Here is an 18,314-nt window from a genome sequence, read left to right on the forward strand (position 1 = left end):
CTTTACCCACTCTCTGCCCCATATCATGCTATTACAACAACAACAATTTGTATTTAAATAGTACCTTTAACATAGTAAAACGTCCCAAGGTGCATATTATCCTAATGTGGGTCTTCAGGTGAGTTTCTACGGTCAGTGTTATGTATCATCTGTTGTAGTATGAACCACAAATCTTTAATAATGTAGTGTTTCTTACTTATGGCAATGTTTACAAACTGATAGCGATTGGAATGGTTCAGCTCTTCCAAAGAGAGTAGGTTTAGTTTGTTGCCGAGACCCTCGGAAAAACAGACCTCTGAACCCAAATCTGAATATTGTACACAGCCATAGATGTTGATTGAGAAAATTAGGGACTTCAGGCACCTCTCCTTTTTCCTAATTTTCCATTGACATCAGTGATTGTTAAAGCCTATCCAGTTAAAACATTGATGAAACTGAAAAGCCAGATAATGAAAATGTAGGTCAGGCTGGGGAAAGTCAGTAGAATTTCACTGCCTGAACAGTTCAGCCACATTAAGTCTTGCTGGTTTCTTCTCTAATTAATCCCCTACTGATTGATTGAATTACTTGAACAAAAACAGAATATTTCGAAATAAACAGCAAGGCAGTCAACAAGTGAATGAGAACAACATGTTAGCATTTTATATAGAACTCTTCATTTGAGCAAGGTAACTTTGATGTAGCAAAGAATAATGTTGAAAGGTTAATTCATGTTAGGAATTTTATCCTCTTTGATTATATCCATCCTCCCTAAACGGTGAGAGATCAAAATGTACCACTCTGTTTATTTTTTGTGCTCATCAAGGCGAGGGATGTCAGCATTAGGGAATAATGCACTTTATTTTCATGCACCCAGCACTACTAGGTCAGGTGTAGAATAGCCACATGCAACATAAACAACAACAACTTGTATTTATGTAGTGCCTTTAATGTAGTGAAACGTCCCAAGTGCTTAAACAGGAGTATTATGAGATTTAAAAAATTGACGCCGAGCCACATAAGGAGAAATTAGGGCAGGTGACCAAAAGCTTGGCCAAAGAGGTAGGTTTTAAGGAGTGTCTTGAAGGAGGAAAGAGAGGTAGAGAGACAGAAAGGTTTAGGCAGGGAATTCCAGAGCTTAGGACCTAGGCAACAGAAGGCTGGTTGAGCGATTATAATCAGGGATGCTCAAGAGGGCAGAATTAGAGGAGCGCAGACATCTTGGGGGGTTGTGGGGCTGGAGGAGATTACAGAGATAGGGAGCGGAGAGGCCATGGAAGGATTTGAAAACAAGGATGACAATTTTGAAATCAAGGTGTTGCTTAACCGGGAGCCAATATAGGTCATAGAGCACAGGGGTGATGGTGAGCGGGACTTGGTGTGAGTTAAGACACAGGCAGCTGAGTTTTGGATCACCTCTAGTTTAGATAGGGTAGAATGTGGGAGGCCAGCCAGGAGTGTATTGGAATAGTCAAGTCTAGAGGTAACAAAGGCATGGATGAGGGCTTCAGCAGTTATTTTTATTCTGTCTCATGAGGGTGCATTCTGTTCTGCCTCAGAAAAGCACTTCATACTTCCCCAGTGGGAATTTTCCATAACATACAGGTCATTTGTATGGCCTTGGAATTAAATTTACCAATTTGATTGGCAATTTCGATTAATCTGTGGACTGTATGGTGCTGTGGATCCACAGTTATTAGGAATGGGCTTCAGATTCTCCAAATTTATTTCATGTGGGACTCTGGGTCGTTTTACTGTGTGAAAGGTGCTATATAAATGCAAGTTGTTATTGTTGTAATTAGCAGAGAAATCCAACTTTCAATTTGAAAGTCTGGGCTTGACTCAAACTCAGGTTTAAGAGATGAAAGGACAGTATGTTGACTCATTAGGCCTACCGCTGGAGGAAGGTATGCAGCCTTGGAGCCACTGATGCAGTGCAAGCATAAACGGGGAGTGGAGGCCACGAGTAATCATGGCAGGTGGCTATTGGTTGAGGAAATTGTAACTGAGCTCTGTTTAAGCAGAACCTATGAGTATCCCACTGGCTGCTCCCCTCTATCAGCTGATTCCAGAGGAGGAAGGACAGAATCCAAGGAGATGCAAAGGAGGGGCCTGCTTAGGTGTCCAAGATGATTGCAACCTAATGCACCTTATGCATATGTGCCCTGTAAAGAATCAATGTCATGGTGAAGAAGAAGAGTACAGACCTCACCCAGTGACAGAACCGGGCCTTTCCCCATCAGTCACTCAATGTGAAGCTACGAACTTATAACAAGCAGTTACCTTGTGTTGGCTGTCTGCTTGGCATTGGTTCCTTGACAGATTTCATGGGCCACAGGGCAAACACATTAACATGGCCGCCACACAGAGTGAAGTGCTAAACCATACACATGCCTGTGCATTTGGAAAGTATGTGAACAGTTGCCAGAGTGCTGTACATTCTTCCTCGGTGATGCACTGCTAGGGAAGTGCTGTTGAGATCCATGGTAAAGTGCAATGATCCTGAGGGACTGAGCTGTGAGAAGTTACAGCCATGGCTCTTCTCGTCCTCGGGTACGGAGAGGTGGGCCTCTTTGCTTAAGAATTCATAGCAACACATTGCTATTTAGAACTAGTTAGTTTATTAGCAAAAGGTTTAACAATCACACTCCACATTACCAGTTCATCCATCATCATCATCATTGGCTGTCCCTCAAAATCGCGGAAGACTTGCTTCCATTCTAAAAATTAGTTCTGAGGTGACTGAACAGTCCAGTATGGGAATTACAGTCTCTGTCACAGGTCGGACAGACAGTCGTTGAAGGAAAGGGTGGGTGGGGCTGGTTTGCCGCACGCTCTTTCTGCTGCCTGCGCTTGGTTTCTGCATGCTCTCGACGATGAGACTCGAGGTGCTCAGTGCCCTCCCGGATGCACTTCCTCCACTTAGGGCAGTCTTTGGCCAGGGACTCCCAGGTGTCGGTGGGGTCAGTTCATCCACCAGGCTCAACAACCACCTGCCTCATCGTGGATCCTCCGAACCCAACTGGCTGGGATTTTATTGAGGCATGTGAACATTACGTGACTGGCTAATCCATTCCCAACTCAACAGCTCTACAAAACTGAGAATACTCACTGGTGCATACATTACAAAACCCAAAAAGGTTTCAATGGTGGAAGAGAGGTGCATAAAGCGAAATACTGTTGCAGTTGCTGTCTTAAATCTTTATTACGAGCTATTAAATATGCCTTGTTCTATGCATAACCTTGTTTACAGTTTTGTCTGGAAGAATTTAGTTTAGCAGACCGTGTTGTCAGATGCTTATGTGGGTATTCAAAAATGCAACATTGCAAAAACAAGCAAAGGTGATTTCTAAGACAGCATTATAAAGTGAAGCAAAATGGGAGCACACTGACCAGCAAATTTCATCCTCACCTGCTCTCAGGATCTGATCACAGGTCAGACAATATTCAACTTTTACTGATACTTCCACCTGGCCTGCTACCATGTTAGTCTCCAGAGGCGGTGTCCGTCTGCTCCAAAAAGGCCAATCCTTCTCTTCAGGACCTCTTGCAGCAGGAACTCCAATGCTGCATTGCGGGAAGGTGCATTCAAGTGGGAATTAAATTTAAATGTTGCCTTTTTTTAAAAATGCGTTCACAGGAACGCCACCAGCGGTGCTCTCCTGGAAGGTTTGAGCACATTAAAGAGCCACAAAGCTGAGCAGCCAATCAGGAAGACCTTGAAAGAATGATACTGAACTATGTAAACAGCGACAACTGATATTAATAACACTCAATGGGACTGCACAGCTGTAGAGTGCATAATTTCTGTGATAAATGGACAGAGAACTTAGAAGATGTAAAGGAAGAGTTGTGGATCAATTCTAAATGATGTGAGGATGTGGTTAAGTTCCCTATTTGAAGTGGAAGAGCAAAGCACCTATGTCCAGAGTATGATAAAGTCATGGAATGCCAACTCACATGAAGTCCTTGAAGGGTAAGAGCAGAAGGTCATCTAGAAAAAGATGCCAGTCTTGAAGACAAGTGCCAATGTGAGACATGAGAATGTAGGTTAAAAAGAAAGAAAGACTTGCATTTATATAGCGCCTTTCAAGCCCACCGGATGTCTCAAAGCACTTTACAGCCAATTAAGTACTTTTGGAGTGTAGTCACTTGTATTGCAGGAAATGCGGCAGCTAATTTGCACACAGCAAGCTCCCACAAACAGCGAAGTGATAATGACCATATAATCTGTTTTTGTTATGTTGATTGAGGGATAAATATTGGCCAGGCCACTGGGGATAACTCCCATGCGCTTCTTCAGAATAGTGCCATGGGATCATTTACGTCCACCTGAAAGGGCAGACGGGACCTCGGTTTAACGTCTCATCTGAAAGACGGCACCTCCGACAGTGCAGCACTTCCTCAGCACTGCATTGGAGTGACAGCCTAGTTTAAGGGCTCTAGCCCCTGTAGTGGATCCTGAACCTACAACTCTTTTGGTTGGTTGGAAACAATAAATAAACAGTTAGATCAAGTGCCCCCAATCTAGGGGACACTCCAAACATTTTTCCAGGCCCCTTTTTTGTTTTTTGGGTTTTTTTTTTGTATTTTTTTGTAGTTTTTTGGGGGGGGGTTTTTGGGCACTAAAACCATAATTTACAAGTGCCCCCTATAAAAGGGGAGGAGGACATTAAAACTGGCAATTAAAACAAATTAAACTTTAAAACATATAAAATCAAATTAAAATTTGGTTGCCGGGGGTAATAATGCACTCCAGTCCCTCCGGAGCCCACCTCTCACGGAAGGCCGTGAGCGTACCGGTGGACACCGCGTGCTCCATCTCTAAGGACACCCTGGCGCGGATGTACACATGGAAGAGAGACAGGCAGTCGGGCTGAACGACCCCCTCGACCGCCCGCTGCCTGGACCGGCTGATGGCACCCTTGGCCATGCCCAGGAGCAGTCCTACGAGGAGGCCCTCGGACCTACCCGCTCCCCTCCACACAGGGTGCCCAAAGATCAGGAGTGTGGGACTGAAGTGCAGCCAGAATTTCAGGAGCAGCCCCTTTAAATAGTTAAACAGGGGCTGCAACCTCGCACATTCAGTAAAAACATGGAACACGGACTCTTCCAGACCGTAGAAATTGCAGGCGGCCTGGGAGCCCGTGAACCGGCTTAAAAATGTATTGCACGGCACTGCTCCATGCACCACCCTCCAGGCCAAGTCCCCGATAAATAGTGGGAGGACTCCCGCGTAGAGTGCACTCCATCGGGGACCCCCGCCTCCTCCGGACGGCAAGGTGGTACGCCATGGCGTGTCCGGACGGCAGACGAGGATGGCAAGGTTGAGAGTGTGCAGGAGCAGCTCGTACAGGAAACCCCTCCGCGGCGAACTGAAAGGCACGGAGGGGACTTCCCCGAGGCGGCTCAAGTTGTGAGGCACCGACTCCCGAGGGAGGTTCCGGGGTTTGGCGCCGATGAGGAATTCCGTCCGGACGGGGGTCAGTTCGGACGGGATCTCCCCACGTGCTTGAGCCTCCTCGACACACCTAACGGAGTCAGGGCCCAGCGCTGTTTTTAGCAGATTGATGGCATCGGCCGCGCGGCAGACGTCGGCCCAATTTAGGCGCCGTGCCAGCATGCCTGGCACCATCCAGCCCGCTCCTCCACCATCGAGCAGGTCCCTGACCCTGGTCACCTCGCCAGCCACAGTCCTCTCGTCCGACTGCCACCTAAAACCTCGGTCGTGGAGGTACGGATTCCCGAGCAGCAGCTCCTGCAGGACAGCCGCCACTCCAGCCGGTGGAGAGCTGCGCTTGGTGGAGACTTTGTTCCAGACCCTGATGAGTTCCTGGTAAAAGACAGGCAGCCCCTGGACGGCGGTCCTGACATCCCCCAAGCTCACAAACAGGAGCTGCGTGTCGTAGTTGAGGCCGTGCTGCTGGCGGAAGAAATATGTCGCCAGTGCACGCCACCTAGGAAGGGGCTCAACGTAAAGGTATCTCTGCAGGGTCTGAAGACGGAAAGTCGCTAGCTGGGTGCTGATGCACACCAACGACTGACCGCCCTCCCCAAGCGGGAGACTCAAGACCGCGGCAGAGATCCAGTGCTTCCTGTTGTTCCAGAAGTCCACCAGCTTCTTCTGTATCCTGGCGACAAACGCAGGGGGAGGGGTCAAAGTGACCAGCCGGTACCACAGCATGGCGGCCACCAGCTGGTTTATGACTAGTGCTCGATCCCTGTAGGACAGCACTCGGAGCAGTCCTGTCCAGCGCCCTAGGTGAGCGGCAACCTTGGCCTCCAGCTCCTGCCAGTTCGCCGGCCAGGCTTCCTCGTCGGGGCTAAGGTAGACTCCCAGATAGAGGAGATGGGTCGTGCTCCAGGCAAAAGGCCTGGGCTCCTCCGGCAGGGAGTCCACCTGCCACTGACCCACCAGGAGTCCGGAACATTTCTCCCAGTTGATTCTGGCGGAGGATGCGGCCGAGTAAATCTCCTGGCACTCACGCATCCTCTGCAGGTCAACGGGATCTTCTACCATGAGGAGCACGTCCACGGCATAAGCCGAGAGGACGACCTCCACGCCCGATCCTGGCAGAGCCAGTCCCGTCAACCTCGTCTGCAGGAGCTGCAGGAAAGGCTCCACGCAAATGGCATAGAACTGGCCGGACATGGGGCATCCCTGGCGCACCCCTCTCCTAAAGCGAAGGGGCGCCGTTAAGGACCCGTTAACCTTAATCAGACACTCTGCGGCGGCGTACAAAAGTCGGATCCGGGCGACGAAATGCGTCGCGAACCCGAAAGCGCGCAGAGTTCCGAACACATAATCGTGATCCACCCTGTCGAACGCTTTCTCTTGGTCGAGGGATAGGAAGGCGACTGACAGACCAGCCTCCTGGGAATGATGGATGAGATCCCGGACTAGATGGATGTTATCGTGGATTGTCCGGCCTGGGACCGTGTAGGCCTGGTCGGGGTGGATCATGTGGTCCAGCATGGCGCCAAGGCGAGCAAACATCACCCTGGCGAAGATTTTGTAGTCCGTGCTGAGGAGGGAGACCGGGCGCCAGTTCTTAAGTAGGTGGAGATCGCCCTTCTTCGGCAGCAGGATGATGACTGCCCTGCGCCAGGAGAGGGGCATCTCCCCGGTCACCAGACTTTCTCCCAGGATGTCCCAGAACACCCTGTGGAACTCCACGGTCAGCCCGTCCAGCCCCAGGGCTTTTCCCCTCGAGAGCCGGGGGACAGGCTTAGCGGAGCTTCCAGATTTTCGGCGCCCTCCGGGCCGACCTTCAGCAGGTTGTCCCACAAAACTCTACACACTTCCTCGCTGGACGGCTCCGGAGAGAACAAAGCCCCGTAATATTCTCAGGCCCTGTTGCTGACGCCCTCCTGATCCGAGACGAGAGAGCCGTCGTCGGCCAGCAGCGTCAAGAGCTGATTTTTTTCTTTTTTTAAGATAGTAGGGGGAACAGATAAGATAGATAGATCGACCTGTCACTCATTTTTCTTTCTGCATAATCTGTTTTTGTTATGCTGATTGAGGTATAAATATTGGCCATGGCACTGGGGATAACTACCTTGCTCTTCTTTGAAATAGTGCCATGGAATCTTTTACGTCCACCTGAGAGAGCAGATGGCATCTTGGTTTAACGTCTCATCCAAAAGACAGCACCGCCAACAGTGCAGCACTCTCAGTACTGCACTGGAGTGTCAGCCTAGATTTTTGTGGTCAAGTTCCAGGAATGGGACTTGAAACCATCAAACCTTCTGACTCAGAGGCTAGGATGCTACCAACTGAGCCACAACTGACTGATACCAATCAAAACAAGTTACAGGTATCAGATAAACTTGTTGGAGTACCTTATTATACTTAATTTAGGTTTTATCCTGGAACCTGTTGGAATTATAACATAAAAGGAACTAATGATCATAGTTGGGAACTGGTGTAGCAGGATTAACATAGTACAACCTAGATGGATGTCAGCTGAGAAAGATTGAAGATTGTTTATAAGTGTTTATGCATACAGCTGACAATTACATGTACTTAGTGAACTCTTAAACATGCTCACAGAAGAAAGAAGAGGCCCAAGGTTGATCCCTAGCAGGATTGAGTTATAAGGAAAGACTGGAGAAACTGGGGATCTTAACCCTTGAAGGGTGGTGGCCGGCAGGAGACATTATAAAAGTATAAGATATTAAACAGTACAGAAAAGATTAATTCGATGACATGATAGTCAGAAAGTTTTTCCTTATTCTGGGTAGCTGAGTTGAGATGGATTGTACATCTATATTTATGACTTTTGTATGCAATTTGGCTGCTGCGTTTCCTACATTACAACAGTGACTACACTCTAAAAGTACTTCATTGGCTGTAAAGTGCTTTGAGGTGTCCGGTGGTCATGAAAGGTGCTATATAAATGCAAGTCTTTTTTTAAGGTACTTAACATTCAGATAAACAATGTGTAACACCATAAAACTGCACTGCTGGTTCATATACACAGCAGAGTATTTTTCAGTGCTAGTTGCCCTCTTGTCCCAGTATGCATGAACACAATATTTTTACCACTACCAGAAACTTTAAACACATCGTCAAGAGTTCTTATTGAAAAGCGAGAGATTTCAGATGGGATCATTTCAAAAGAAGCTATCATTAAAAAAGTAGTGGTCTCAGCACCCCCAATGGTTTATTTGCCCATACCACCAGTACCTGCTGATTAGTTGCACTGACCTTGGTATCAGTTAAATGTCAAAGATTCCGAGGAACTGCTATCGAGATTAACCTCTGGGAATTCCCCAGAAGTTAGTGACTGAATTTTCTGCATCTGCTCTGTGCTGATAAGCCAAAAGAGATAATTTATTGCAACTGTAAAGGTTGTGTGTTAAATTGGTACAATATCCAGGATAAGGGATGTAAATTACCCACAGTGAAACATACCTCCCGATCTCTGAGAGGCAGCGAAACAAGGCAAGCTGGTCTTCAATCAAATTCAGGTCGCTGATCCAGAAGATATCAGATAACTGCAAAGGACTCCTCTGAAGTACGCAAATGTACACCAACCAGTTATGTAAAGAGTATGCATAGAGTTACAATATCTTATGTATGCCTATTATTTACATACCCTTGTAAGTCTATCTCATTGGAATTCTTTTACACAAGATGACATTGCTTCGAACTGCTGCTGTACACGTGAAAAACGAATAGAAAAAGGAAACCCTCTTCTAGTTCAAATCAGAGCTGCTATTGGATGGGTGGACTTACAAGAAAGGAACAATGCAGTAGGTGGGCTTAGATAGTGGCGAGGTGGTCATGTCCCAATGGTGGTGGCATAATCCCACAATCCAGAATATCAGAGAAAATGCTCCATCTCTGAAACATACTGCTCCACATTATTGTTAAAAGTAATCTAAATGTGTGCTGATTCGGTACTGCTCAGTCCTGGCAAGGATAAGATAATGTAGACGTGCCCACAAGCCACAAGAAGCTGAGCAGAAAATGATGAATCAGTGAGTTGCTGCTAATGTGTTGAGACCTGAGTGTGATTTCAGGTTTCAGACTCACTTTTTCTTCTTTTGCCACATCACAAGATCATAAGGTAGTTACGAAGGAGGAAGGTAACTTGGCCAGTTCACCCATCCAGAATGACTCTAAACCCTGTCCCACACCCCAGTGCAGCATTCTGTTGGTTCCCAAATCCACAACTCTATCCAAGAGTCCATTTCATCTGTTGAACATCCAAAGTTATGTATAAGTTTTTTTTCTTGGACTGGGGCATTAGCTAGACATAGTATATGTCTTTTTGGAATGTGTTGGGGGAGAAGGTTGGCTTTGAAGCATGTTGCTGGCTAAGAGGGAAAGTGTTCCTTGTCTGATAGCTTGGGACAGCAGACATCTGAACCAGTCATAGATTGAGTGTTTAAAATCAGTTATACTCATCCTTCGCATGGATTTTCTTGTAATATATCAGAAAGCGCCTAATGGCCTCTTCCCAATCGACAACAACTTGCATTTATATCATGTGTTATAATCCTGAAAATATCTCACGTTCTTTTGTGCTGGATGAAATTTGCTCCAGGATCCAAGAAGAAATAATTTCAGGGAAATAGGTAAATATGAAATCAACATCTTTGGAGCTGCTGATGTCAACGTTGTGCTATGTCTGTCACAAGGGATGTTATTCCTTTAGATGAGATGGATTAAGCTGTGTACATGTTCCAATTATAAGTGTCTATGGGTAACCTTCACATTCACACTCATTGCCTTCGAGCAGACATCTTAATCTTGCTATTCAAAATGCAAGTGCTGCATCAGTACACACGGTATAACCAACGCATTTACACTGTGTTCCTTCTGCACTGATTCATAGCCATGGGAAGAAGCAGGAAGACTAATCTCCAATACCTGTACATTTTAGCTCTTGTGTTTGGTTTGAAATTAAATCTTTCTTTGTACCATAAAATAAATAACTTTTTTTATTTCATCAATCTCCAGAGAGGTCATAGAAGCAAGCATTGGCACGAATCAAGCCATAAAGGGGCAACATTCTCTCTTTGGAAACAAAATGAACTAAAATTATGAATTGTTACATTTTTATGACTACAGTACTTATGACGGTGTCAGAGCAATTATAGTTATTCTCTTTCCCCTGCAAACAGCGGAAAGAGCGCACGACAATCCAAGCACCCCACCCACCCGTCCCTTCAACCACTGTCTGCCCCACCTGTGACAGAGACTGGAGGTCCCGCATTGGACTCATCAGTCACCTGAGAACTTATATTAGTGTGGAAGCAAGTCACCCTCGACTCCAAGGGATTGCCTAAGAAGAGAAAACTTTAGTAGGACATTTGGAGAGGAGGGGGGTGGGGGTGAAAGTTGACGAGGAAGAGAGAGAAAAAAAGACCCTCCATTTACTCTTTTGTTCAAACAGGAAACGTTCTTTTGTTTGAAGTTATGAAAATCAGTCACTGAAAGTAAATCCAAGAATGAAGGCAAGTATGAACTATTCAGCTTCCCTATGGCCCTGTGAGGTAATTTATGGTTACTTTGATCTGACATATGAAACCAAGCATGAAATATAATTTTCACCCTTATTACCTAATCTTTACATGGAGATATATATTAGCTCAGTGCTGGCCAGGATAAGAACAGTGGGGAAAGTGATATTTATTAGCATAAGATACACAACTTCTTTTGAAGCCAAGAAGTTTTACATGACGTGAGAATAACGAAGAATAAAAACACAACTTAAGGTACAATTATACTTCACCAAGCAAGCTGACAGAGAATTGCTCTCGAATTCACTGGAGAGCTGACTTAACTAGCTCTTCCAAACTTACTTCCCCAGTTTCAAAAGTGGGCAGAAGCTTGTTGGTGTCATCACACCATGCATGTACCTACAGTAACATCATGGAACTCGGAGTTCATGAGTACGTGTGCAGTTTTGGTTACTAACCATGAGAGCCTTTCATACATTATTCCTAAGGGGCACATTCTACTGGGAATTTCATGAATAAAAAACATAAAACAATTTACCTTGGTGTGAAAGCTCTGCTATGTTTAACCCGAATGCAGAAGGCCACATTTAGATTACAGTCTGGGATCTGTAGTTCATTTATGAATACCCCAGCTACTGGGAGCTTCACTTTAGCAGCTACAGTGCGATCACTCTAAGATTGCTATATCAGTCCTCATCAATATACTACAAAAAGAAAAATACTGTGGATGCTGGAACTCTGAAATAAAAAAACGGAAAATGCTGGAAATACTCAACGGGTCAGGCAGCCTCTGTGGAGAGAGAAACAGAGTTAACGTTTCAGGTCGATGACCTTTCGTCAGAACTGGAAAAAGTTAGAGATGCGACAGATTTTAAATACGTATAGAGGCAGGGAAAGGGGGAGGGGAGGAAAGAACAAAAGGGAAGGTCTGTGATAGGATGAAAGGCAGGAGTGATTAAATGACAAAAGATATGATTGTACAAAGCAAAAGGAGATGGTTTGTTCTGACGATGCCATCTTCCACACATATGTCTTACATTTTCCTCAACCAAGGATTCCCCTCTCCCGTGATTGACATGGCCCTCGACTGTGTCCATTATATTTCCCGCACTTCTGCTCTCACTCCTTCCATTCCCTCCCAGAACCATGATAAAGTTTCCCCTTGTTCTCACCTTTCACCCCACCAGCCTCCACACTCAACGGATCATCCTCCGCCATTTCCACCACCTCCAGCGAGATCCCACCACCAAACATATCTTTCCCTCCCCTCCCCTTTCAGCATTCCGGAGGGACCGCTCCCTCCACGACACCCTGGTCCACTCCTCAATCACCCCCAGCATCCCCTCCCCTTCCCACGGTACCATCCCATGCAAGCGCAGGAGATGCAACAGCTGCCCTTTTACCTCCTCCCTTTCCATCTTCCAGGGCCCCAAACACTCCATCCACGTGAAACAGCGATTTACTTGTACTTCTGGCACTTTAGTATGCTGTATCATCTGCTCACGATGCGGTCTCCTCTACATTGGAGAGACCAAACGAGATTGGGTGACCCCTTGCATACACCTCAGTTCAGTCTGCAAGTGTGACCCCAAGCTTCCGGTCGCCTGTCACTTTAATTCTCCACTCCACTCCCACTCTGGCCTCTCCATCCTCGGCCTCTTACACTGTTCCAATGAAGCTCAACACAAGCTCGAGGAACAGCACCTCATCTTTCAGTTGGGCATTTTACAGACTTCTGGACTCAATATCGAGTTCAACAATTTCAGATCATAACCTCTGCCCCTATTTTTTCAGATGGAAGCTGTTGACGTTTTTGCCATTCCCATTCTCACCCTATCTAGACCCACATTTAGTTTCTTTCCTTGTCCCATTACCATCTCCTTTTGCTTTGTACAATCATGCTGTTTGCCATTTAATCTCTCCTGCCTTCCATCCTATCACAGAGCTTCCCTTTTATTCTTTGCCCCCACCTTTACCTGCCCCTGCACTTGCTTAAAATCTGTTACATCTCTAACTTTTTCCAGTTCTGACGAAAGGTCATCGACCTGAAACGTTAACTTTGTTTTACTCTCCACCGATGCTGCCTGACCTGCTGAGTAGTCCCAGCATCTTCCATTCTTCTTCCTGTCACCATTCTGTTGTGACTCTAAAGTCGCTGTGTAAATGCACCCTGTATGACATTGGAACTATTATAAAGGTTAATGTATATTGATTTTGTTTAAACCTCTAGCCAACCACAAGTTGATTATTATAGATTTAAAGTGATTTGTGAACTGATGTCTGAAGACTGATATATTGGGCTTTACTTTTACACTGTGTAACAGAACTTTACAGTTTCCCCACACACACTACAACCTGACTGGTCTAAAATTCTGGGAGTACTGTGCTCAGATGGAAAAGCATTTCTCCGTGCTCTGATTCAACCATACAAATAAAAGCTGGCACCAGGCTGCGTGTTGGCTTATTTCAGCTGGGGTGGCACTGGGGGCATCACAATTGGCCTCGATATCCCTGATCAGCAGTTACGGAGGAGTGGGGAGGGGGTGGGTGAGGGGTGGGGGGGGGGGGGGAAGGGGGTGAGCCCTGCTGGAAGTGTCCATGTGCGGACATTGGCTGAGGACAGCAATGGGTTTGGTTGTGATGCCCCCACAATCAAATAGCCTGCTGACACTCATAAATATCAGGCACTTAATTGAAGTAGCCTGCGGGAGTCAATACCGTCACAAAATAAAATAAAAAGTGGGAGAGAGTGGATAGGTAGAAATGTTGATAAATAAATGCAGCATATCAAAATGATGGGATGCTGGTTTACACACCACCTTCCAATTCCCTATATGATGAGGAACTGACCTTGGCTCAGCCATTTTATTTATTGGCTCAGCCACAGAGATGCTTCCCCATGAAAATAGAGTGCAAACTGTATGGTGAGTCACTCCAGTCTGATCTTACAGATCTCCTAACATCCAGATAGACAGGCAGAGACAAACAGACAGACAGACAGACAGGAAGATAGACAGACAAATAGTTAGGAACAGGCCCAGACATTTGCCGATGTTGGGGTATATGGAGATAATAGTGGAGAACTCTGGGACCTGGTTAATGTGGGGCTGAGACATTATTACATTTCCTATGACCCACTGGGTCAGCAGGATTGAGGTTTTGGGATTGTCCAGATGTGCAGGATTGTACCCTCCTCACCACAGTCCCTGAGCTCCAGCACTTTAGGGTTCCACGTGTATAAGCAGGAAGAGGTTTCACATTGGCATGGGTTTATTTTAATTTACCATTCTTTTCTTGTTGCAGTTGAGACCATGTTCACAGATAGATTCCTACTCGCCATCAATTAGCATTCTTTGGAAATCTCTTCCTCAGGCTCATTTTGCTGAAGTGCCCTTATGTCCATGAAATTCATTTTGCCATGCCTTTGTGAGCAGAATAGAAAGCTCTTCACAGTTGTGAACAGCTTCTCTATCCAAGTTGGTGTGATTGGACAGGGAATGTGCTGATTTGCAGGTACCAGAAAAGGTTGCCCTCATGAAGTTGATACTTGGCTCTGGGGGCCTCAAGAGATTTATTGAAGTTATTATGTTGATGTAGTGACCGTCCATGTATGCCCTGTTTGCACAATGACTTGAAGCACTCCCTCAGGGCCACCATGGCGTTGCCCAGATTTGGGAAAGTGACTGGACGAATAAATCAAATAGGGAATTCAGGAGAAACTTATTTACCCAGAGAGAGATTAAAATGTGGAACTCGCTACCACAAGAACTAGTTGAGGCACATTGCATTGATGCAATATTTCAATGGAAGCTGGATAGACACATACAGGAGAAAGGAATAGAAGGATATATAAAGTAAAGTGGGAGAAGGCTTGTGTGGAGCATAAACACAGGCACGTACATTCTAATTCTATGGACTAAGAGTGGCATATTGCGAGGAATGACATTAGGAAGATATGCAATAGGGAGGGAGTGGCAACCTATGTATTCCATCCTTGTCTGTGTGTAGTCTAGTGTAGGGATTAGCGTCGATCACTATTAGTTGAATTTATGACCATCAAGGAGTAGCAACACCAGTTAGGATATCGGAGGAGAATCTATTTCTGATGGCTGGAAAAGCTGTGAATCCAGGTAAATGGCTTCCGCCCTTGTGTAGTTTATCTTATATTCTGAAAGGTCGCCTTACCTATTACTGATATTGCATAATTAATGGGCTATTGCAGGTTCCAAAGATTGCTAATTGATGACGAATAGATATAACACTGAACCACCATGAGATACTTCACCAAATGACCCAAATGACATAATCTGGTCCAACATTGGCAGGTGTAGTTAGTTGAGTGGTAAATGGTTGCCAAACTTATAATCATTTGGTTGGGAGGTAAAGTCAGTGGTACTGGATACAACATACGCCTCATTTGTTCCTCATTTACATGCAGCTTCAATGCTTTTCTACCTTGTGCTCACACTGTGTTTAATAGAGTAGCTATTATTGGGCTCAAGTGGAGTACCATAGTTGTCTTTATCCTGCAGTGAACAGAAGTTGCACCTACAAGCTTTGTTTAACACAGCGCGAGCCATAATAATGACTCAAATGCTATTTACCAACAAACTTTTCTTTGTCTGAATCGGTCTTGTCTTCAAAATGCAGGTTTACTTCCCCAGTTCAAATATTACTTTGACTCCATGGCCACAGCAGCTGCCCAGATGTTACAGTTCATTGTTCTTGGCTTACAAATCAAAGATTAGTGTTTCAAAGAACATTTTTTGCTCTATTTAATTTATGACTTATTTAAAAGAGAAAAGAAAATGGAAGAAAAAGCTAGACTCTCCTCCACCCCTACTGCCACATCCTGTCGCCACACTTCCAAGGTGAAACTGTCTGAACTGTTGGGTTCTCCGCGTTACTGGTAACTCTGCACCAGGATCTGCTGACAGAAGGTGTACATCTGTGGGCAAGAAGGCGCGACCAGCTTTTCCTCCCACTCCAGCAGCACACTGTGTGGTGTATCTAGCGAGGAAACAGTGCAACTTTTCACTGACGGAAAACCTCACTTCAGTTTGCACATTATAACAGACCCCACATATAATGAACGCCAATTTCCCAGTGCTAAAAATTTCTTTTATATCAGAATTTTGCAAAGAAAGAAAGACTGGTATTTCGATAGCGCCTTTCATGAACACCAGCCATCCCAAGGTGCTTTACAGCCAATTAAGTACTTTTGGAGTGTAGTCACTGTTGTAATCTGGGAAACGCGGCAGTCAATTCAAGCTCTCACAAACAGCAATGTGATAATGACCAGATAACCTGTTCAAAAGCAGGTTGACCTTCAACAAGGTGAATTCTGTCAAAGCTCTGGAGGAAGGGGGTTATGTTGGGGGTCTAACGCTCTCTCACTAGACAGCCAAGTTACTAATGAAATGCTGGAACACATGATAAGTTACCTGTGCTCACGGGACTGGATTGTTCCCATATCATGGAGCTGCAATCAGTGCAATCCATGGAGGATGAGCAAGCAGCCAGGAAGCAGACATACAGACAATACAGCTGGTGGAGGAGCTCTCCGGATAAAGAAAGACTTGCATTTCTATAGTGTCTTTCACAACCACCGAATGTCCCTAGGGGCTTTACAGCCAATGAAGTGCTTTTAGAAGTGTAGTCACTGTTGCAATGTAGGAAACCGTGAAGGATTATCAGTGTACATTTCCCAAATTAAACAATGAACCTGCTGACCAAGGTGATCCAAAACTCGGCTGCCCCGTGTCCTAACTCGCACCAACTCCCACGCACCCATCACGCTTGTGCTCGCTGACCTACATTGGCTTCTGGTTAAGCAACCCCTCGATTTCAAAATTCTCATCCTTATTTTCAAATCCCCGCATGGCCTCGCCCCTCCCTATCTCTGTAATCTCCTCCAGTCACAGAACCCGCCTAAGATATCTGCGCTCCTCTAATTCTGCCCCCTTGAGCACCCTGATTATAATCACGCAACCATTGGTGGCCGCGCCTTTTGTTGTCTAGGCCCTAAGCTCTGGAACTCCCTGTCTATACCACTCCGCCTCGCTACCTCTCTTCCCTCCTTCAAGGCGCTCCTTAAAACATACCTCTTTGACCAAGCTTTTGGTCACTTGCGCTAATTTCTACTTATGCGGCTCGGTGTCAAATTTTAATCTCATAATACTCCTGTGAAGTGCCTTGGGACATTTCACTATGTTAAAGGCGCTATATAAATGCAAGTTGTTGTTGACATACAACACTGTATTTCAATCATTTGTTCAAGCGACATTAGTATAGAATTATAATGCATTTGAATCAGGATATTTCAAAATGTTGCATGTAGGTGGGGATTAATTACAACTAGGTACATTATACCAAGGAACTAAAGTTTGGATTGCTGTTGGTGCAGTATTTATTTCATGGTGCTGGTAATTTAATGATGTGCTTTCGAGATCTATCATGACGAATCGAGGTTTAAAAACTGCTAGCAAGCAGCACAGACACACAGCAGCGACAGACGCTTTGTAGGAGCCACCTGTGTTGGGATGTTTGCAACAGGTCGGAGATTTTCATTGAGGGTTACTTTTGGTTTTGAGGGTGACATAGAAACCTTCTTAACACACAATCTTTGCTACTTGGGCCAAAAGGTTAACTTTAACTCCTGCACAGCAGGATAACCAATGGGAAAAAAAATCTACGATCAGCTTTGAACTGAAATATGGAGGCATTTAAAGCTGAAAAGGCACCAGGGAGTCCAAGGTAGCTGTTAATTGAGCAAAACCGCTTAAGAATGGGATGTCACAGAATGTGCAAAGGCAGTTTTAAGGTCTAGGGACTGGAAACCCCGCAAGGAAGCAGGGACATTTTATAGGACAGATGGCTGACCCTTTATAAGCTTCAGGTACAGCAGGTGTGGGAGGTGGCCGTAAGAAGCCAGCAGCACCAGTTAGTCTTGGACATAGCGAACATGCAGAGCCCTCACAATGTACAACCAAAGGGGTTTAGGGCCATCAGAATCCCAGCAGACTGCCAGTGCACTCTTACAACCGCCAGCATTACTTAATCCTTGCAAAAGGGAATCATCATAGGCAGTCCCTTGAAATCGAGGAAGACTTGTTTGCACTCTAAAAGTAAGTTCTCAGGGGATTATAGTCTCTGTCGGTGAGATACGGGGATTACAGTCTCTGTCACAGGTGAGACAGACCGTGGTTGGAGGAAAGGGAGGGTGGGACTGGTTTGCCGCATGCTCCTTCCGCTGCCTGCGCTTGTTTTCTGCATGCTCTCGGCGACGAGACTCGAAGTGCTCAGCGCCCTCCCGGATGCTCTTCCTCCACTTAGGGCGGTCTTTGGCCAGGGATTCCCAG

The sequence above is a fragment of the Pristiophorus japonicus genome, chromosome 17, assembly GCF_044704955.1.
Source record: "Pristiophorus japonicus isolate sPriJap1 chromosome 17, sPriJap1.hap1, whole genome shotgun sequence".
In the NCBI taxonomy this organism is placed as follows: domain Eukaryota; kingdom Metazoa; phylum Chordata; class Chondrichthyes; family Pristiophoridae; genus Pristiophorus; species Pristiophorus japonicus.